This window comes from Cupressus sempervirens, chromosome 5 (assembly GCF_028749045.1).
Source record: "Cupressus sempervirens isolate cs-2001-9-10 chromosome 5, ASM2874904v1, whole genome shotgun sequence".
Taxonomy (NCBI): Eukaryota; Viridiplantae; Streptophyta; class Pinopsida; order Cupressales; family Cupressaceae; genus Cupressus; species Cupressus sempervirens.
Window position 1 is genome coordinate 367,883,708 of NC_143122.1, and position 24,318 is coordinate 367,908,025.

At 36.1% G+C, this 24,318-nt stretch overlaps 1 long non-coding RNA gene across 1 annotated transcript in view; it reads right to left on the reverse strand.

The window, feature by feature from the left end:
- LOC149556272 (uncharacterized) overlaps positions 1–21,109 on the reverse strand; it is a 38,796-nt gene extending 17,687 nt beyond the window's left edge. The window contains exons 1-2 of the long non-coding RNA XR_016364654.1: positions 20,655–21,109; positions 20,348–20,437 (exon numbers count right to left, since the gene is read on the reverse strand). This is a non-coding gene — a long non-coding RNA (uncharacterized LOC149556272). The remainder of the gene's footprint in view (positions 1–20,347; positions 20,438–20,654) is intronic.
- Positions 21,110–24,318: the final 3,209 nt, after the last annotated feature.

Genomic DNA, 24,318 nt, shown 5'->3' on the forward strand with positions numbered 1-24,318 from the left:
CTGATGTTGGTTAAACAAAAAGATCATTATGTGCTCCAGTAAGGAGTTGGAACTATCAATGTTTGTTTACAGATGTAAACTTTTGATGAAATGGACATGGAAGCTTGAATTCCAGAAATGGGAAAGATGAATATTTACAAACGAATGATGAGAATACTTATGAGAATCTTATGAATTGTTTCAGATACTTATGATCTTGATTTGATGATCTTGCATAGAATATCATGTCTTTACCCTTTGACACATTGTTATACATGTATAATACACATGCGATGTTGACTTTACCTATTGAGCTGTTGTATATTGTTTTGGAGATATCCTAACAGGAAATGATTATTCTAATGTAATATTGAACTTGAAGGCCAAGGTTGCAATGGAAAAACATCGATTCACTAACCTATTACAGGTAATCTATAAGTTTGCAAGGATGATTATTCATTAACGAAGGCCATATGCCAGATGGTACGTATGAGTGATTTAAATTATGATCAAGTTATGATCTAGAACTTGCTAGCTGAAGAATTTCAATTTTGAATGCTTATCTTACCCTCAGTCGTTGAACCTTGAAAATTCTCTTAAATAAAGATATCAATATGGAATCGAACTAATGATATGGTGAGTGCCTAACCTTGAAAATTCTCTTAAATAAAGATATCAATATGGAATCGAACTAATGATATGGTGAGTGCCTACATGAGTATGACAAGAACATGAAATAGAATCAATTCAAAAGATGTTAAAACAACCACAAGTACGGTAATGTGAACTCAAGTGAGTATGTGTTTAATCTTTCTGAAAAGTTTAAAGTAAGAATGGATCTTGAAATTTGATTATGATTTTCATTCTGACCCAATTGAGAAAAGAAATGATATCACAATGATTATATATATGTATCTTGTATGTGGAATCTTCTTTTAGTGTCTAATTTGCAGAGGCCATCAAGCATGATGAACCACAAGGGGAATGGTACGTTACATCTCAATTTTTAAAATACTCCTTTATAATGTTCGTTGCAATTTCAAGTTCATCGAGGATGATGAACCACAAGGGGAATGGTATGTTACATCCCAATTTTTTACCTAGCTTGAAATATAGCCGTTGAGGTTCACACAAATTCGGTTGGCAGTTTAGTTTGATATAATCTGGCAAGATGGTAAGATAGTTGGTCATTATGATTATTTAAGATTATATAATTTATAATTTAATCACACAGAAATTCCTTGCAGGGAGCATGTCGAAGGGTGGAAGCATTGTCAGAAAAGAATTAGGCAGGGCATCACCATCATTGGACAGACAGGTAGAAGACCTAGCGATTTGAAACAGGACACATCTCTGGAACTGCATGAGTTGTTAATAATTAATTTAATTTAATTAATTAAGTTTAAATATAAACGTATTCTTAAAAGATTTTAAATTATCTTTCGTCATATTATTTTTAATAATAGTTTATATATGTGCATTTGAATATAAAAATGTTTTGGCATCTTTATATTTTAATAATTTAATAAAATGATGTTTTAAAGTACTTATAAGATTTTAATAATTTTTGAATTATAATAATAATTGAGTTATTTTCACCTTCCAACTCTATTATTTCTAATTTAATATTCTTTAATGATAGCTCTTAGCATATTTCATCGATTTAAACATTTGCAATTTGAGTTTAATCTTTTCAACTTCTCCTTGAGGTATTCGAACGGCATCTTGTAATGGCAAGGAAGCCGTAAGGTCAACTCAGAGATGTTATATGTTAGCTTTGTCATATCCGGCATCCATGCTCATTTTCCTTTGTTTTACCTTTGTTTTACCTTTCCTTCCGAATACATCCCTGCCCTACTACGATGTTAATAGCACCCGTCTATATTTATTATTTTGCATTCCGACCCACGAGTAGTCGTAGATAGTTCAGAAGGAGACGACTGGAAATAAGAGAAGGCACTTCGACTGCAGAACCATGGGTGTCTCCCATAAGGGAGACATGCTTATTTCCTTCCATTCTTACCATGCTTAACAGAGTCGACTGTGAGTTATTTTCTAAAAGTTCGATGTTCCAGATTTTGTTTTAAACATGCCACCTTCAATATATTTTCAGACCAGTTAAAATCTTCTTAGAGTCTGCCTCTACATTTTATGTGCCATGTAATTAGGTAGGAACCAGAGATAGACTCAATCTCCCTGTCCAATAAATACTTTTGAATTAGTCGTATGTCTCAAAAGATAGATTACATTCAAGAATGACAATCTTTATGCACAGTCTCTGAAGTTCTTCATGAAACTTTATTTTTTTTATCCATTTAGAAATATGATAAATATCTTATAATAGCTTTGAGAGCACCAAGTATATCACCCGGCTAGGGCCAGAATGAGGTGATGAAAGTGTGATCTATACAAAATAAAGATAAATGTTCAAGCACCAAGGAGTCACCAATCTAATGGCTTGATTATGGTGAGGAGGTGTAGATGAACCTGTAAAAGAAAATACAAGGATGATATCATAATCGAATATGTAATAAAATAAATAATGCTTTAGCTCATATATGCTCCATTCATGTTGAATGATTGTCAAGGTTGATGTCAATTTTACAATCTTTAAAGAACATAATCATAGAATGTGAAATGATGGATGTATGAAATCTTCTTGAATAATTGTTAAAACCGTTTGCTTTGAGAATTTTGGATACCTGGGTTTCACCCGGTTGTGTAGTTGAGAAGTTGGGTGATGAGGTGTGAGAAAGGAATCATCAATAGTATAAACCGGTATCAGTTATGACATCTCAACATTTATTATTTAATATGAATTAATTAATAGCTCATGCCTATCCCTATTATGGTGATCTCCTGCTGCCAAGTCGTATGGCGTGAATATATATCATGATGCCCGGTGGATGGAATGATGTTCTCTCTCAATTCTGGGTAGGGAGGGCCTTTCTCGTTAGAGATCGTGTGGGGATAAGTTGTGGTCCGAGGTTGGGTGGTAAAGCCCCTGACAATGTTTCACCTGTCTCGAGATGTCGAATATGCATCAAACAGAGATAAGCTATGCATTCCTATGATTATTGGAAACAAGTACTATCATTTTATTTAGGAGGTAAGATTGAATTGTGTTAAAATCATTGTTATCATTATTTTACACCTGGATAGATTTGCGATTTGTTTACATTTATATAAATATCGAATATAAATATATTTCTAATCTTGAGTTACTGTCACAGATAAGTAATCGAAAGGAAAAGAAATCCGAAGCCACAATTGATTGTATGATAGCTGGAAACCTTAAATGATGCAATGGTATTGGAAGCCCTAATTGGATCTGTGGTATCGAGGCCCTAGTTGAATCCGTCGTTGCGGAAGCCCTAAAATGAATTCGTGGTAGCAGAAGCCCTAAGTGGTAAGCACTATCAGGAGCCCTAAATGAACCGATGGTAATTGATGCCCTAATTGGTACAGTGATTTGTGATGCCCTAATTTAAATTATAGTGGTATTTAGTTGTAATCATCATATGATTTTGAGATAGTGGTTTTTAGATGATAGTCGACTTGTGAAATTGTTATAGTGTATTTGTGGACTAACCCAGGTGGTTGCAGAAGCATCCCTAGTTTGATTTGAACTCAATTTCCGAGGTACGTGATTTCAATTTCTGAAGTAATTTCATTTGATGGTATTTCAAGTTTCTAGTTAAGAAAATTTGTCTAATTGATTTTAACGGTAAATCATATTCACATGAACATGAATGATGTAACTGCTTTCCAATGAAACGAAGTAATAACTGTATTCTTTGAGAATGTTAAATGTTAAATTAGACCCAGGAAATTCGGATGTAACACAATGTCTCACCTCTTTGTCTAACCTACTCAAGTTTTTACCTCACCTACTCCCCAATTATCTCAACAAATAAAAGAAAAGTTGAAAGAAGCCAAGGTTTCTAAAGGATCATGTTTTCATTAGCTCCTTACTCAAAGCTTAAAGACAAAGTGGTGGAGATCAGTACAACCTATTGCTCTTTCAAAGAAGAAGATAGGAAAGATCTCAAAGCTCAAACTACAAGAGTTGAAGGAGTAAGAAGAGGAATTGGACCCATTTATAATGCAAGAAGTACCGCCACCTCCGCCATCATATGTTTTTTATTTAAATTCTTCTATAACCCTCTTCTCTTCTCAATCTCTAGTTTCTACAATGCCTCACTCCTTTGTCTCCCCTTCTCAAGTTTTTGCTTCAACTACTCCCCAGTTATCTCTATAGTCAATTATATTTTCCCCATTAGGAGCCAAATATAATCCACCTTTCAATATGAGCAAGAAGACATTCCTCCTGCCATTATAGAAGCCTACTTCAGCACCAGTAATCAGGCCGAGTTGGAAAGCATCAAAAAGTGGAAAGATAGCGTAAATTACCTCCCTATATAATGAGATGGTGAGTTGAAATTAGTTTAAGAGAAGTTTCAAAAAGAAGAAAGTCTAATGAACAAGAAGGAGCCAAAAGATATTTTCTCCGCCACCGTATGTTCCTAGGGTAAGTTCTCCAACCCTCCTCTCTTCTCTGTCTCTGGTTTCTATAGTGCCTACTTCAGCACCAGTAATCAGGCCGAGTTGGAAAGCATCAAAAAGTGGAAAGATAGCGTAAATTACCTCCCTATATAATGAGATGGTGAGTTGAAATTAGTTTAAGAGAAGTTTCAAAAAGAAGAAAGTTTGATGAACAAGAAAGCGCCAAAAGATATTTTCTCAGACACCGTATGTTCCTAGGGTAAGTTCTCCAACCCTCCTCTCTTCTCTGTCTCTGGTTTCTATAGTGCCTCAACCCTTTGTCTCCCCTACTCAAGTTTTTGCCTCACCTTCTCCCCAGTTATCTCTATAATCAATTTTATTTTATCTGCCATCTATATTCCACCTCTCAATCTGTGCTCCTCACTAGCAATTACCCCAGGTACTCCTACAAAATCTTCAATGAGTCAAGCTCATTTAATTCCCCTTAGAAGGCATTCCTCCTACCATCGTAGGAGCCTAGTTCAGTACCACTGTGTAGTCAGAATAAAATACTTGTTATGTTTAGTACTTGTTAAACTTGTCGGGTTGGGTAGTTAGGTGATGAGGAAATGCGTCGGTTGGCTTCCAACTGACCGACCCATCTATAAATATTTGGAACATTGGTAATGTACGGGTGTGGGTTTTCTAGTATTAATAAAGAAATCATTTCCTTGCCTATTGGATTGTGGTATTACTGGTACATTCTATGTTTTGTGCATGTGTATATCAACTGTGTTAATTTGTATCTGTGAACTTGATAAATATTACCTCTACATTTTTGGCGTCGTTGTCTAAGTTCGGATCTAGAGTTATTGTGCTAACAGGATGGACTAATGGGAAGACCATTTATACCTTGCATCCAAATTATTAATAGCGACGGAGAGGAGGAAGAAATAACTAGGGAGGATCAATTGACACACGACTTGGTGACAGCGTGGGAAGTTGTGGTCGAGCAGTACGTGCAAAAGGAAGCCCGTGAGAGGACGGTTCCTAAGAGCACAGTACGCGACGAACTCTTCGTGCCACCGGCAATGCATGATCTCCTAGGACAAATTCCTCGGCTTTTAGCAAGGAACCTCGTACATATTGAAGACGAAAGAGCACAAATCGAGAGGGAAGGAAGAAGGCAACAAGTTCTTCAACAGAGAGGGTGTGGAATCACAAAGTAGAGGAACTCAATAAGCCAAGATAGGAAGATAGGCTCTGAATTATTTCATGCCCCTGATTCCAAATAAATACCGGAGGACAGCACCAGAGGACAAAACTGAGGAGGAAGTCGCCTTAAGAACCTTATGTCTCCAGCAACAAGAAGAGAGACACTGAAACTGGAGAACACAAGGGGATTTCCATCAAAGTTAAGAAGGGTGGATTGAACATACTATTGAGGAACTAGCCAATTTGGTTATTTCAGAGACACCGGAAAGGTAGCTCGGGTGTCGAAAATCACAAACCCCTAAACGGCGAGAACTCGCTCAAGAGGAGATAAGGGGTCAAGAGTCTAGTCCATTGGGAAGTAGTGTTCCATCTGGAGGGGGAGTTCCATCTAGCAGGGGTGTTCCATCTGGAGGGGGTGTTTCATCTGGCAAGGGTGTTCCATCTGGCAAGGGAGTTCCATCTGGAGGAGGTGTTCCATCTGGCGAGGGAGTTCCATCTGGAGGGTGAGTTCCATCTGGCGGGGGTGTTCCATCTAACAAGGGCATTCCATCTGGCAGGGGAGTTCCATCTAGAGGGGGAGTTCCATCTAGCAGAGGTGTTCCATCTAGCAGAGGTGTTCCATCTGGCGGAGATGTTCCATCTGGCGAGGGTGTTCCATCTGGCAGGGGTGTTCCATTTGGAGGGGGAGTTCCATCTAGCAGGGGTGTTCCATCTAGAGGGGGTGTTTCATCTGGCAAGGGTGTTCCATCTGGCAAGGGAGTTCCATCTGGAGGAGGTGTTCCATCTGGCGAGGGAGTTCCATCTGGAGGGTGAGTTCCATCTAGCAGGGGTGTTCCATCTGGAGGGGGTGTTTCATCTGGCAAGGGTGTTCCATCTGGTAAGGGAGTTCCATCTGGAGGAGGTGTTCCATCTGGCGAGGGAGTTCCATCTGAAGGGTGAGTTCCATCTGGCGGGGGTGTTCCATCTAACGAGGGCATTCCATCTGGCAGGGGAGTTCCATCTAGAGGGGGAGTTCCATCTGGCAGAGGTGTTCCATCTGGCAGAGGTGTTCCATCTAGCGGAGATGTTCCATCTGGCGAGGGTGTTCCATCTGGCAGGGGTGTTCCATTTGGAGGGGGAGTTCCATCTGGAGGGGGAATTCCATCTGGCAGGGGTGTTCCATTTGGAGGGGGAGTTCCATCTGGCAAGGGTGTTCCATCTGGCAAGGGGAGTTCCATCTGGAGGGGGAGTTCCATCTGGCGAGGGTGTTCCATTAGGAAGTGGTGTCTCATCTGGAAGTAGGGTTCCACCGGGTGATGGTGTTCCCTCGGGAGGAGGGGTTCCATTGAGAAGGCGGCAACAAGCAAAGAGAATTATAGTTGATAAACAAAAATTGCCCAAATTTACAGGGGACGAATTAGAGGATCCCGCTCGCCATTGCAAAACTTGTATAACTATATGGCAAGCGAACGGGGAGAATAACAATGATGAATGGTTAAAGGCATTTCCTACCACATTAAGAGGGATCGCCATAGATTGGTGTGCAGACTTGGAGGCTGGTAAGAAGAACATTTGGGATAACCTGTGTAGAGTATTTGAGGAGGAATTCAAATTGTTAAGAGATGACGATGAAATTGTCATAGAAATTTATAACACCAAACAAGATAAGAAGGAATCTGTGAAGGCTTATACCAAGCGGCTAAAGGAACTCATTAGCAAATTGGACAATACACCTACGGACGGGCTAAAGAAAAGATGGATTATTGAAGGACTCACCCCGTCCTTAAGAAAAAAAATGAAGATAGTTCCACTATCCACTTTTGGAGATGCTTGTACGCGCGCTATGGACATTGAAAGTGAAACTAAAACCTCGAAGAGGAGACAGCATGGAAACTCTAGTGAGAGTTCCGAGGAGAGTGAGGAAGTGTCCAAAGCAATCCAAGTTTTGAGGAAGGACCTCAAATGGCTAATGAAGGAAGTAGCCAAAAATAAGGATGAGAGGAAGGAGGGTAAAGATCTATGGTGTACAGATTGCCAAAAAGAGGGTCATACCAAAGGAGCATGTCCGAGAAAGATGTTTTGTGAGACTTGCCAGATAAGGGGTCATGCTATCAAGGACTACCCTTATAACTTAAAAACAAGGAATGCCCAGGTATTGTTCACTGGAGAACAGTCTACACCACCAGCAACTCCCCCAAAGAACAATAACACAGAAGCTTCCCCAGGGGGGTACAAGAGTAACCATAGAGGCAATGCCAATAACAATAATAACAATAGTAACACTAACACCCCTCAAAGGGCAATCCAATATGATTCTAAAGGACGGCCCATGATCCAATGCCGAAGATGCAATGAATGGGACCATTTTTCTAAGAATGTCAAAATGGAGGGGGGCAAAATGGAGGAATGCTCTGCAAATGGTGTGGGTCGAGCAACCATGAGGATACAAATTGCCCAAGGGAAAAAGGTGTGAACATGTTGGATGTTGAAGGATCAGAAGAGGAGGTACTTGCAATAACAAGGATGCAAGCCAAGAAAGCCACATACCTGGAGGCCACGGTGGAAAAAGCAAGATTTGAGGAGGCAAAGCAGAACATCCAAAATGAGTTGAGAGGGAAAACAATAGCTAAGCCGACCAAGACCTCTAGGGGCAAGGGCGTACCTAACATCATGAGGAAAGTATTAGAAACTACCATTTCGGTCTCCATTGGGGAATTACTAGATACACTACCCTAGTTACAAGTCGCATTGACACAAGGAATGCTACCAACTCAACAGAATCCCCAAAGGGAACCAGAAACAGTAGAACAAGTGGAACCAGAAGCAGTAGAGCATGTAGAAAAAGAACCTTCAGTGGGAAAGGAAGAAAGCACATTATTTACAATAGGGTTAGGGAGAGCGCCAGCAATGGTAGAGATGGAGATCATGGGGTACAAACTCTCAAACACGATAATTGATGGAGGCTCTGGAGTAAATGTTCTATCAAAAGATACGTGGAAGGCGATTGGAAAACCTACCTTGTGGCCACCCAAATTCCAGCTCGTAGGAGCAAATCAGCATGGCATCAAACCAATTGGCACCTTGATAGGGCAAAAGGTAATAATAGGAACCCAATAATTTGTTTTAGACTTTGTGGTTATTTCCTTGGAGAAGAAAGGATATGATGCTTTATTAGGGAGAGAACGGTTAATAGTAGCAAAGGCCAATCACAACTGGAAACGAAACACCCTTTCTATTGAATCAGAAGGAAGTACATGATAGATCTCAAAAACCAGTCAGTAAGTCAAGACTTGGCATCTGATTTTGAAGAAGAAGAATATGAAGGGATGGAACCTCACGAGGAGGGAATACTCAGGTTAGGAGAATACTTGGAGGATGACACAGACTCCCTTAAGGGTTTATTTCACTAGAAAATGGGAGACTATGAAGTTTTCCATGCAGAATGTAATATGTTACAAATACAAGACTCTCAGTCGGAAGGAAGGTACCCGGAGGAGTACACGATGTATAACGAGAATGGAGCAATAAAACTATCTACTTTAGATAACACACCTATTAAAGACTTAGTAAATGGGTCTAAGTTGAAGGCGTATGAAAAACAGGATGAAGTGGTAAGTAGCCATTTTGTAAGTATAAGAGGAGAAAGAACCGACGCAAGTCCCTATAAAAGGAGGAAGTCCTAAAACAATAATAAGTCCTAGAGAAGCAGAGAAGGAAGGGAGACAGAGGGAATTGACAGAGAAATTAGTGTATGGGCTAATCTAGAGAAGAGATTGGCTGTACGGACAACAGTCGTACGGACAACAGCCATATGGACAGCAGCCGCATGGATAGCACAGGATAGGAACAATTCCATATGAGGGTTATATAGCATACGGGGTCAAGGGTTACATAGTGTACGGGGTCGAGACAGCCATTCCATACGGAAAGAGGAAGTATGACACCCCCACGTGTAGGTACAAGTAGTTGCAGAATTTCGTATGCAGAAATAAATTACAGGTACACGTACGACAGGAACTAGAGGAATAGGAAAGAGAAGAGGTACGGCCTGGAAATATATCCATACGACATCAAAGGGAGAGGAAATATGCCTGTACGGCGTCAAGGGGAGAAGTACGACAACCTAGAACTATAATTGCACGGTGTCAAGGGGAGAGCTTTCCATCTGTATGGTGGGCAATAGAATTCCATATGGCAAACACCAGTATGGCAGCAAATTTCCGTACTAAAAGATTTCGTACGGCATATAGAGGAAGCAGTGTGGCAACAGTCTGGCTGAGTGTGGCGAGGAGTATGGAAAACAGAGGTATGACGAACACAAACATTCCTAGTACCTAAAAAATCTATTCGACAACCGAAACATCCTGTGGAGGTTGGTTACAAGGGTAAGACGGCAAAGGGTAGCAAAAGCATTGGCAGGTTGTGGCTGCCATCTCTCATCAATGGGAAGCAGAAAAAATGGCCATCGAGGAAGCCTGGAAGATAGAGAAAGTAGATCCTAGCACAAGGATGTCCTACCTCTTGAAGTTAAACTTGTTTTTGTTTCATGTTCTAAAGTCGTCTAGAAGACAACTTCTTTTTTTGGGGGGATCGATGTAGTCAGAATAAAATACTTGTTAAACTTGACGGGTTGGGTAGTTAGGTGATGAGGAAATGCGTCGGTTGGCTTCCAACTAACCGAATCAAAAAGAGGAAAGGTAGTGCAAATGCTACCTCTCTATATAATGATCTCGTGACATGAAAGTAGTTTAGTGGAAGTTTCAAAAAGAAGGAAGTCCAATGAACAAGAAGGCAGTGCCAAAAGATAGTTAAAGGCTAATATTTTAAGCATCTGCCAAGAATGAATGCACTGATCCAGGTACAGCAAGAGCGCAATTACTAAATGACCTTTTGCACAAAACATTTAATACCATGACCATTTGCTTCCTAACCCATTACAGACTTCAATTACATGTTAAACATACTGCAACTATTGGATTTAAAGAAGTCATAAAGTATCTAAAGCATAGCAACAAGGGCAGTCAAGCTACAAAATCTTATATGAGTAAAGCTCGTTTAAATCCCCCCTAGAAGACATTCCTCCTACCATCGTAGGAGCCTACTTCAGCACCACTAAACAGGCCAAGTTGGAAAGAATCAAAAGTGGAAAGGTAGTGCAAATGCTACCTCTCTATATAATGATCTAGTGACATGAAATTAGTTTAATGAAAATTTCCAAAAGAAGGAATTCCAATGAACAAGAAGGCAGTGCCAAAAGATAGTTAAAAGGCTAATATTTTAAGCCTCTACCAAGAAACTGACCCAGGCATATCAAGAGAGCCATTGCAGACTTTAACTACCTGTTAAACATTTAATACCATGATCATTTGCTTCCTAACCCATTGCAGACTTTAACTACCTGTTAAACATACTGTAGCTATTGGATCTAAAGAAGTCATAAAGTATCTAAAGCATAGCAACAAGGGCAGTCCTATAGCATGCCAAACATAATTGTTATGTAATTAATGACATTAGCATGTATGTGTTGCAATACAATCACAATGTATAAGTAAAGAGTAAAGGGGCAGTCTCATGACAGTTTAGAATCTTTTCAAGTGAAGCATAACAAGTCTCATGACAGTTGAGAACCTTTTCAAATGAAGCATAACAGTGGTAGTAGAAGATCAAATTGTGACATAAAATTAGTCTAAGGGCAACTTCAAAAGGAAAAGTCCGGTCCAACAAACAAGGCAACAGGGCCAAAAGATGGAGACTAATAGTTTAGGCATCCACCTAGAATGAAAGATTTTTTACAAACATATTAAGAGCACAGTTAGTAAATGATATTTTCCTTTAACCATTTAATACCATGACCACTTGGATCCAAACAAGTCATAAAATATCTAGAGCATACAAAAAACTGTGGTTTTAAATTGCAACAATTTCTTTTGTGAAATGAACTTATATGACTCTACTATGCATGTGCTGAAAAACAGTAATAGAAGATAACTAGACAGTAAAGAGACAACCATTTGACTATTGACAACTTTTTAAGATGATGCATAACATTGGTAGAAGTTAGAACATTGAAACGGTATGATCACATGAAATTAATTTAAGGGCAACTTCAAAAGGAAGGATGTAGAACATTGAAAGGGTATGATCACATGAAATTAATTTAAGGACAACTTCAAAAGGAAGGATCCAATCCAATAAAGGAAAACACGACGCCAAAAAATAGTCAAAGAAAGCATCTACCTAGAGAAAAAGCATTCTTACAGACATATTAAGAGCACAATTAATAAATGAACTTTTGCCTAAACAATTAATACCATAATCATTTATTCTCAATCCATGCACAGTTCAATGACCTGCTAAATGTACTGCAGCTACTTCCACCAAAAATGGATCTAAAGAAGTCATAAAACATCTAGAGCATACCAACAAGGGAAATCATAAAGCATGATAGTCTTAAATTGTTATGAGATGAATCACATTAGTTTGTATGTATTGCAAAACAGTCATAGTGGAAAAGTAAAGATTAATGAGACAATGCCATGAGCATTGATAGCTATTTAAGTGATGCATGACAGAAGTAATAGAATATCAAAGCGAAAAATGATATGAAAGATAGACAACCCATGAACAAGAAGACAGTATCAAAAGATAGTCAAAGACAAGGGTAAATCCAATGAACAAGAAGAGGGTACCAAAAGCTTAAGCCATGAGCACTGACAGCTATTTAAGTGATGCATGATAGAAGTAATAGAATATCAAAGCAAATAATGACATGAAAGATAGTCAATGCAATGAACAAGAAGACAGTATCAAAAGATAGTCAAAGACAAGGCCAAATCCAATGAACAAGAAGACAGTACCAGAAGACGGTACCAAAAGCTTAAGCCATGAGCACTGACAGCTATTTAAGTGATGCATGACAGAAGTAATAGAATATCAAAGAAAATAATGACATGAAAGATAGTCAATGCAATGAACAAGAAGACAGTATCAAAAGATAGTCAAAGACAAGGGCAAATCCAATGAACAAGAAGACAGTACCAAAAGGTTAAGGCTTTAAGCATCTACCTAGAAAGAAAGCATTGGTATAGAGTCTAGACATATTAAAAGCAAAGTTAGTAAATGATCTTTTGCCTGAAACGTTTAATGACCTAATAAGCCTACTGCAACTACTACTAGCATTTGTTTAAAGGACAGCTTTACAAAGAAAAGTTCAATCCAGTGAAAAAGAAGACAGTACCAAAGGATCAAAGACTAATAGTTTAAGCATGTAGATTCTACCTAGAATGAAAGCATTGTTACAGACATATTAAGACAAAAATTGGTAAATGACTTTTTGCCTATAACATTATAAGACTTGATAAATCTACTGCAACCACTACGAGCAATATTAGATCTAACGACAGTCCTATGATTGTTGACAACTTTTTTAGGTTATGCATAACAGTGGTAGTATAAAATAAAAAGGGTGTGATGACATGAAATTAGTTTAAGGGCAGGTTGAAAAGGAAGACTTCACTCCAACAAACAAGAAGGCAGTACCAAAAGATGCTCAATGACTAATAGTTTGAGAATGTACTGAGCATCAAAGCACTTCTACAGACATACTAAGAGCACAGTTAGTAAATGTATTTCCTGAACATTTAATACCATGACCATTTGCTTCTTAATCCATCCAGTCTTTAATGGCCCACTAAAACCTACTGCAACTACTTCCAACATTATTGGATTTAAATAGGTCATATTGCATCTGGAGCATAGTCAAAGAGAAGGGCAAATCCAATGAACAAGAAGACGGTACCAAAACATTAAGGCTTTGAGCATCTACATAGAAAGAAAGAATTGGTATAGAGTCTAGACATATTAAAAGCAAATTTAGTAAATGACCTTTTGCTTGAAACATTTAATGACTTGATAAACCTAGTGCAACTACTACTAGCATTTGTTTAAGGAAAAGTTCAATCCAATGAAAAAGAAGACAGTATCAAAGGATGGTCAAGGACTAATATTTTAAGCATCTAGATTCTACCTAGAATGAAAGCATTGTTACCGACATATTAATAGCAGAGCTAACAAATGGTGTTTTTCCTATTTACATTTTTAAGACCTGATAAATCTACTGCAACTACTACCAGCATTATTGGATCTAACAACAGTCCTATGATTATGCATAACAGTGGTAGCATAAAATAAAAACGGTATGATGACACGAAAATAGTTTAAGGGCAGCTTCAAAAGGAAGACTTCACTCCAATGAACAAGAAGGCAGTGCCAAAAGATGCTCAAAGACTAATAGTTTAAGGATGTACTGAGCATCAAAGCACTTCTACAGACATATTAAGAGCATAGTTAATAAATGTATTTCCTGAAACATTTAATACCATGACCATTTGCTTCTTAATCCATTCAGTCTTTAACGATCCACTAAAACCTACTGCAACTACTACCAACATTGTTAGATCTAAATAGGTCATATTGCATCTGGAGCATATCAACAAGGGGCAGTCAAAAGCATGACAGACTTAATTTGTTATGAGATGAATGATGACTATTGACAACTTTTTCAAGTGTTGCATAGCAGCAGTGGTAGATCAAATGGCATGACATTCAATTAGTTTAAGGGCACCTTCAAAAAGAAGAGTTCAATCCAATTGTCAAGAAGACAATGCCAAAAGACAGTCAAAGACTAGTAGTTAAGAATCTATCTAGAATGAAAGCATTGTTACAGACATATTAATAGGACAGTTAGTAAATAACATGTTGTCTGAAAAAAAATACCATGATCATTTGCTTCTTAATCCATTCAAACTTTAATAACTTGGTAAACCTACTGAAACAACTAACTAGCATAATTGGATCTAAAGAAGTCATAAAAGCATGAAAGACTTAATTTGTTATCAAATCAATGACACTATTATGAATGTGCTGAGACCATCATAGATGAATGAGATAAGTAGAGAGTACAGAGAGAGTCCTATGACTCTTGACAACATTTTTATGTGATGCACAACAGTGGTTGTAATAGAAGATCAAAAGGGTATGATGACATGCAATTAGTTTAAGAACAGTGTCAAAATGAAGATTTCAGTCCACTGAACAAGAAGACGGTGTCAAAAGATAGTTAAAGGCTACTGGTTTAAGCATCTACCTAGAATGAAAGCATTGTTGCATACATATTAATAGTTTAGTTAGCAAATGACCTTTTCCCTGAAACATTTAATACCATGACTATTTGCTTATTAATCTATTCAGACTTTAAAGACATGCTAAACATACTATACCCACAACCATAATTATCGGATCTAATTAAGTTGTCAAGCATCTAGAGCATACTAACAAGGGCAGTCATAAATCACGACAGACTTGATTTGTTATGAGATGCACGACATTAGTCTGTATGTGTTACAAAACAGTACTTAAGAGTGAAGGGACTATCCTAAGGCTGTTTACAACAGTGGTACTAGAAGATCACAAGGATATAATGACATGAAACTAGTTTCAGGGTAGCTTCAAAAGGAAAAGTTCAGTCAAATGAACAAGAAACTAGAGATAAAAGATGGTCAAAGACTACTAGTTTAAGCATCTATCTAGAACCAAAGCACAGAGCAGAGTCAGTAAATGATCTGAAACATTTAATGTCATGACGAACCATTTAGACTTTAGTGACCTGATAAACCTACTACAACTACTACCACCATTGGTTAGTAAATGACCACTTGCCTTAAACATTTTGTAACCATTTGCTTCTTAATAAATTCAGACATTACTGACTTGCTAAGCAAACTACAGCTACTGCCAGCATTATTGGATGAAAAGAATTCATAAAGAATTTAGAGCATACGTGAAGAGAAAAGAGACAATCCTATGATTGTTGACAACTTTTTCAAGTATTATGAGTTCATAAAGAATTTAGAGCATACATGAAGAGAAAAGAGACAATCCTATGACTGTTGACAATTTTTTCACGTGGTGCATAATAGTGGTAGTAAAAGATCAAAAGGATATCATGACACAAAATTAGTTGAAGGTCACCTTCATAAGGAAGGCTCCAATCCAAGGAACAGGAAGACAGTGCCAAAAGATAGTCAAAGACCAAAAATTTAACCATTTAGAATGAAAGCACAGCCACAAACATATTCAGAGCCCACTTAATAAATGACGTCTTGATCCAGACTTTAATGCCCTGCTAAACCTATCGCAATTACTACTAGCTTTATTGGATCCAAAGAAGTCATAAAGCATCTAAAGCATACCAACAAGGGCTTTAGCCGTGAGGCCAAATCTAAGCAATACAAAGTTTGAACGATATGCAAGTAGTAAAAGATCAAAAGGATATGATATCACAAAATTAGTTGAAGGGCATCTTTATTAGGAAGACTTCAATCGAATGAACAAGAAGACAGTTTCAAAAGTTAGTCAAAAGACCAATAATTTAAGCATCAAGCTAGAATGAAAGCACAGCTACAAAAATATTAAGGGCACACTTAACAAATTATCTTTTGTCTGAAGCATTTCTTACAATGGCCATTTGCTTCTTAATCCAGATTTTAACGCCCTCCTAGACCTAGTGCAATTACTACCAGCATTATTGGATCTTAATATGTCATACACAATCTAAAGCATACCAACAAGGGCAGTCATAAAGCATCTAAAAGTATACCAACAAAGGCAGTCATATGATGGACTTAATCTGTAATGAGATTAATGAAATTAGTATATATGTGCTCCAAAATAGTCAATACTTCATAAGCAACGTGACAGTCCTCTAATGTTGGCAAATATCCATTCAGACTTTAATGCCCTGCTAAACCTAAAGTAACTACTACCAGCATTATTGGATCCAAAGAAGTCTTATATCATTAAAAGCATACCGACAAAGGCGGTCATAAAGCATGACAGACTGAATTTGTAATGAGATAAATGACATTAGTATTATGTGCTCCAAAACGGTCATAATTGATAAATAAAGAGTAAAGAGACAATCCTCTAACTGTTGACAATTTTTTCGAGTGATGTATGACAGTGGCAATAGAAGACCAAAAGGGTATGATGACATGAAATTAGTTTAAGGGCAGCTTCTAGAGGAAGAGTTCAGTCCCATGAACAAGAAGACAGTGCCAAAAGATTGCCAAAAGCTAATAGATTAAACTTCCAGTTTGATTGAAAGGATTGTACAGACATTAAGAACACAGTACCTGAATAACCTTTTGCCTAAAACATTTAATACCATGACCATTTTCTTCTTAATCTATTTAGACTTTGATGATCTAAACCTACTGCGATAACTACCAGCATTATTGGATCTAAAGAAGTCATAAAGCATCTAAGCATATCAACAAGGGCAGTCAGAAAGCATGACAGACTTAATTTATTATCAGATGAATGACATTAGTATGTATCTGCTAAAAAGAGTCATATTGGATAAGTAAAGAGTAAAGCAATAGTCCTACAACAACTTTTTTCAAGTGATGTATAACAGTGGTAGGAGAAGATCAAAAGGGTATGATGATGTGAAATTAGTTTAAGGGCAGCTTCAAATATCAGAGCTCAATCCAATTAACAACTGTGCCAAAAGCTAGTCAAAGACTAAGTTTAGGCATCTACCTAGAATAAAAGCCCTGTTAGATACAAATTAAGAGCGCAAATACTCAATGACCCTTTGACTGAAACGTTTACTGTCATGAGCATTTGCCTCTTAATCTATTACTACTAATCCTGCTCAAACTACTACTGGCATTGTTGGACTTCAAGAAGTCATAAGACCCTTAGAGCATACCAACAAGGAATATCATAAAGCATGAAAAACTTAATTAATTATTAGATGAACAAAATTAGTATGTATGTGTTGCAAAACTATAATAGTGGATAAGTGAAGAGTAAAGAGACAATCCTATGGATGTGGACAACATTTTGAGGTGATACATAACAATTGTAGTAGAAGATCAAAAGGGTATGTTTACTTGAAATTAGTTTAACCTACAGCAACTACTACCAGCATTATTGGATCTCAAGAAGTCACAAAGCATCTAAACATATCAACAAGGGTCCTCATAAAGCATGGCAGAATTTGTTAACAGATGAATGACATTAGTATGTATCCGCTAAAAGGGAGGCATAGTGGATAAGTAAAGAGTAAAGGGATAGTCCTATCATTGTTGACAACTTTTTCAAGTAATGTATAACAGTGGAAGTAGAAGATCAAAAGGGTATGATGTCGTGAAACTACTTAAGGGCAGCTTCAAAATAAGAGCTCAATCCAAATAACAAGACTATGTCAAATGCTAGTCAAAGACTAAAAGTTTAAGCATCTACCTAGAATATAAGCATTGTCAGATACAAAATAAGAGCACAAATACTCAATGACTTTTTGACTGAAACATTTAATGTCATGAGCATTTTCCTCTTAATCTATTGCTCCCAAAACTACTCGAACTACTACTGGCATTATTGGACTCAAAGAAGTCATAAGTCCCCTAGAGCATACCAACAAGGAGTATCATAAAGCACGACAAACTTGGTTCATTATTAGATGAATGAAATTAGTATGTATGTGTTGCAAAACTGTCATAGTGGATAAATGAAGAGTAAAAAACAATCATATGGATGTTGACAACTTTTTGAGGTGATGCATAACAATTGTAGTAGAAGATCAAAAGGGTATGATTACGTGAAATTAGTTTAACCTACTGCAACTACTACCAGCATATTTGGATCTAAAGAAGTCATAAAGCATCTAAGCATATCAACAAGGGCATTCATAAAGCATGATAGACTTAATTTGTCATCAGATGAATGACATTAGCATGTATCTACTAAAAAGAGTCATAGTGGATAAGTAAAGAGTAAAGAGATAGTCCTGTGATTGTTGACAACCTTTTCAAGTGATGTATAACAGTGGTAGTAGAAGATCATAAGGGTATGATGATGGGAAATTAGTTTGAGGGTAGCTTCAAAAAGAAGAATTTGATCCAATGAACAAGAAGACTCTGCCAAAAGCTAGCCAAAGACTAATAGTTTAAGCATCTACCTAGAATAAAAGCACTGTTAGAGACAAAATAAGAGCACAAATAGTCAATGACCTTTTTTGACTGAAACATTTGAGCATTTTGCCTCAACCAATTACTGCTAAACCCACTCAAACTACTACCAACACTATTGGACTTAAAGAAGCCATTAAGCACCTAGAGCATATCAATAAGGAAAGTCATTAAGCATATTAAGATCACCATTAGTAAATGACCTTCATCCATTCAGACTTTAATGACCTGCCACCACAACCACCAATAACATTATTTGGTATAAAGAAGTCCTAAGGCATCTAGGGTATACTAAACAAAGGCAAGCATAAAGCGCAACAGATTTAATTTGTTATGGGACAAATGTACTGCAGACTATCATAGTGGATAAGTAAATAGTAATGAGAAGTCCTATGGTAAGGCCAGCTTCAAAAGGAAGAGTTCAATCCAATGAACAAGAAGATAGTGCCAAAAGATATTCAAAGGCTAATAGTCTACAAATCTACCTAAAATAAAAGTGTTGTTAAAGACATATTAAGAAAACAGTTAGTGAATGACCTCTTACCTGAAATATTAAATACCATGACCGTTTGCTTCTTAATCTATAAAGACTTTAGTTATTGGATCTAAAGAAGTCTTAAAGCATCTAGAGCATGTCAGCAAGAGCAGTCATAAAGTATGACAAAAAAATTATGAGACAAGTGACATTAGTATGTATGTGCTTGAAATAAGTCATAATGGATATGTAAAGACATAGTCCCATGACTGTGAACACTTTTTTAAGTTATGCATAACAATGGTAATTGAAGATCAATCCAATGTACGAGAAGACTGTACTTTAAGCCTCTAATAGTCAACAACTGATAGTTTAAGCACCTACCTAGAATAAAAGCATTATTAGAGACATATTAAGAGCACCATTAGTAGATGACCTTTTGCCTGAAACATTTAATACCATGACCATTTGTTTATTAATCCATTCAAAATTTAATGACCAACAGAGCCTAATAAGGCATCCAGAGGATACCCACAAGAGCAGACATAAAACATGACAGACTTAATTTGTTATGTGATGAATGACATTAGTATTTATGTTCTATAAAACTATCATCGTGGATAAGTAAAGAGTAAAGAGACAATCCTATGGATGTTGATGACATTTTCAAGTGATGCATAATAGTGGTAGTAGAAGATCAAAGGATGTGATAACATGAAATTGATGTAAGGGCAGCTTCAAAAAAAAGAATTCAGTCCAATAAATAGGAAGACATTGCCAAAAGATAGTCGAGACTAATAGTTTAAGCATCTATCTAGAATGAAAATACTGTTACATACATATTAAGAGCATAGAACTAGCAAATAATCTTTTGCCTGAAGTATTTAATACCATAACCATTTTATTTTTTAATCCATTCAGACTTTAATGACCTACTAAAATGACTGCAGGTACTATCAGCTAAATTGGATCTAAAAAAATAAAAAATGCTGCACTAAGAAAAATTAAAACTTCTTTACCAAAATGTAACCTGCAAAAAAAATTGAGAAATGGAAACAAATAACCCAAATAATGCATTAAATTAAAGTTATCTAAGAGTAAATATATTAGAACCTTTATCAATATAACAGATGCAGCATAAACCCATGTATAAACAAAGGTATTTCAAAAAGCATCATACCTGCAATAAACCAAAAAGGTTACAATATTCCAGTAGTAAAATAAGGCAAAACAGTATCCTGAAACCCACAGGGTGTTAAAAGCATTGTACCTGCAATAAACCAAGAAGGTTACAACATTTCAGCAATAAAATCAGGCAAAATATTAAGAGCTTCAAATTAGAACTTCTTTAACGATATAAAACCTAAGAGAGAATAAAACCACTGAATAAAAGTTATTTGATATCAAATATGGTAGAACAGATGCATCATAAAAGCATGTAAAAACAAGGGTATTTTGAAAAGCACGGCGTGTTAAAAGCATCGTACCTGGAAAAAAACCAAAAAAATACAATAGTCCAGCAGTGAAATCAAGAATAAGAGCATCCTAACACCCTGCAATTTAACTTGCAAAACAGTAAGTCGTGCTGCCATTCCCCTGCTCTGGAAACCCTCCTCAAAATCATACAAAATGCAGCATACAAACAAAACACAATCCAAACATAAAACACAGAACACAAAAAGTGAAACGAAACATGGAACACAAAAATTAGTAGAAACACAACACTCAAGAAGTCAAGAAAATCAGAAATTCGCATGGCCATGCTTTAAAAAAGGAAAGAAATTTAAGAAAAACAGAGGAAGAAGAATTAGAAAATATAAATGAAAATAGCAGAGGCTGCCTATATATACTACTGAAATCAACAACAATTCTATATGAAACAAAAACAAAAATCAACGGAACTCTTCTTAAAAAAAATTTAAAAAGCAATTTAAAAAGCAATATAAATGAAAATAGCAGAGGCTGCCTATATATACTACTGAAATCAACAACAATTCTATATGAAACAAAAACAAAAATCAACGGAACTCTTCTTAAAGCAAATTTAAAAAGCAGTAGTACTGGGATGGGTGACCTCCCGGGAAGTCCCGGTGCTTCACCCCTGTGAGCATCACCTAGATCCAATGAGTGCTAAGTGTTCCATTTATTCTCATGAGAGATGGATTCATGTTGAATCACTACTCATGAAATATGGGTCATCGAGTTTGACTCAAAATCACACAGTTAAATCCTGATATTCATATCACAATTTGACTAGCTGTGGAAATTATCTCCTACTTATCAAGCAATATTACCGTTTATTAAAACACAAAAAGCAAATCAAGGCAGAAAGCAACGACTAATTGTAAACTACCGCGCTCTTCTTATTATTTTGATTTCTATTTTTAAGATTTCTTTCAATGCAATATAAACTTCAATTTCACCAAAGTATTTAATAGTGTTAAGTGTCAAACTATTGTCAATCTATAATGCTTATTTAAATTATATTCAATAAATTATATTAAATAATTAATAATTAATAAAACTATTTAAAATAGACAGTTGATCTTATATGAATGGATTAATCAAATATTATATAATTAGTCAATGGGCCTTTGGTCTACTAGTGAAGTTGAATGGTTCACAAAGAGCCCTCAAAGATCAAGTCTTGGTAAGTGCAAGGCTCCGACATCATAAGGGATGAGGTCGGGATCGTGTCTCGGTTTTTATTTTGACGGTGTGGATGCCCCTCAATCCTTGGCTCTAAGTCGAAGAGGTTCCATGTGGCCCTGTATCGGTTTCCGAATTCGTTTCACAGGCTCATGCCTCGCTAGGTTGCCTTGCAGGTCTGAACCCTCCATCAAAAAATAAATATAATTATATAATTATACAAAATATAAATTGTAAAGAACTAACGTAGTTAGAGATGGAAAATAGAGTTATAACATCATATGATTTATATCATTTGAATATATGATCATGTTTTAAAATTGCTTTTGAACGTTTCAAATTAGTTGGGTATTCTCCACAAACTATATACTTATATTGCATTTTCAATGTATAATTTGATAACATGTCAAGTTGATGTTGTTCAAAACATTCAAAATTAATTGGACTAACTTATACGAGCATCATTTTTTATCTTTTCACACAAATTGCCAACTCTTTTTGGAAGGTCATTCCAACTTTCTCAAAACACAACATTTTTTTCCTGTTGATGTGAGTTTTGCTCCACTACAACAATAGAACAAGATACTTAATGTTTCAAGGAGAAACACCAAACACGCAATCATCTCGTGATATAAGTCATCTCTCATGCTAATCTTGCATAGTAAGATCATGAAATTACTTCAAGGTTGCTTACACTTCACTTAGTTTTATGATGTGATATGTTGGTTATCACAAAGGGACTTACACTATTCATTTAAGGGATATCAACTCTTGCACTCCTAAAGATTTGGTTTCACAACATGCAAAAAAAATATAGTTTTTGATCTTCAAACATCCACTTCAACTTGAACTTAAATTTATTGCTACTTCTACCTTTAACTAAGAATGAAAGGAATTGTGAAAGACTTGGACTCTACTTGATACAATCTTGCCATCCACTCAAATAGTTTTCAAATTAATGTCTACCCTCTTCAATCTCATTAATGGATGCAAACTGAAGATTGGATACCAATTGAAGTTAAGGACTTTCACTAGCTCACCACAAAAGGCACTCCTTCCATCAGCAAGAAGCTAGTGGCCTAGTTTATATTCGAGTCAAGCAAGTAAACATATACATCCAACTAAACTACATCTAAATCGATGAGTAGGGGATGTGTCATTATATTTGCTTTATGTTTTTTCCCTTACCCCGGTTCTTGTACATATTTTTGTCACCATTTGATGAAGGGACCTTATACTATTTAATAAAATATGAAAAGGAAATTAGGATTGATGAGTTATTGAGAATCATGACAATTCTAATCATTTTGTTATTATAGTGACAAGAAATGAATAAGTGATTGATCCAACTATCATGAATATGCACAATGGAAGGGCACAACAAAAAATAAATAAGTTTTGGAATAGTTGTTTAGTGGTTATTTTGGTGTCACCAAAGAAAGGCATTTGTTAGACAACATTATTTTTATGTAGATCATAGTTGTTGATGAGTGGGTCTCAACTATGGTCATTTTGTAATGTAATGTAATATGGTAGATGTTGGCCAATAGCTATAATAAACTTAGATTTAGTCATTATATTATAAATATGAATGTAAATTGAAGACATAGACTTACCTTTTTAGTGTATGAATACATTGCTCCTTTAATCTATCAATTTGGTATTTGATGTATTATATAGTTGAAGTAGCATAAGAACTTGTGTATGTTGCATTCCCCTAGTCGCCGAGTAGCTAGTGCTCCTTTGCTCATGTTATTAGGAAACTTTGTTATAAGTGTAGAGTGAGTAATTTTTTGTGTTTTATTTATGTGATTTATATGGTCATTGTTTATGATAATAGAAGTGTGATTAAATAAATAGTTTTATTCATATTTAATCTAGTATCGGTCTGAAGGAATTGTGAGTTTACACAACATTTAATAAAGTAGAATATCTTTGGTTCAAATTGTAGTGTCATTTTTACATTTACAAGTCTAATCAAAATTTGAAGGATGGGGAAAATACCACGGTTCAAAAATAAAACTATATTCATACAAATTTGTGTTTTATCTGATTAAACAAGTCAAGAAGTATAGTTCTAATATTTAGACAAATATATGTCTAGACCAATAGACTGTGATTCATAATTTTGTATTCTTACATGTTGTTCTACTTTTTATTACTACCGCGATAGGTAGTTGAACCACTTTGTCTTTACCTTTAAGGTGCAAAGTGAAAAACATTTGGAGAAAAGTGGTTTCATGATTATAATAAGGAAAGTAGATTATATATTTAATCAAGTGGATGTCATGAGTTGGTGTTCATTAAAGAGGCCGGATTGAATGTGTGTGATTTAAGTTTGATTCTTTTAAGTGTGATATTTAATCCATTAGTCAAAGCGTAAGAGTCTTAAATTTTTTTATTTAGAATAAGATATTGAATTAAAATACATTCATAATCACTTAACATGCTATATTCATCCATTGAGAAAATAGCCAATATATCTCTCATCAACTTACTAAT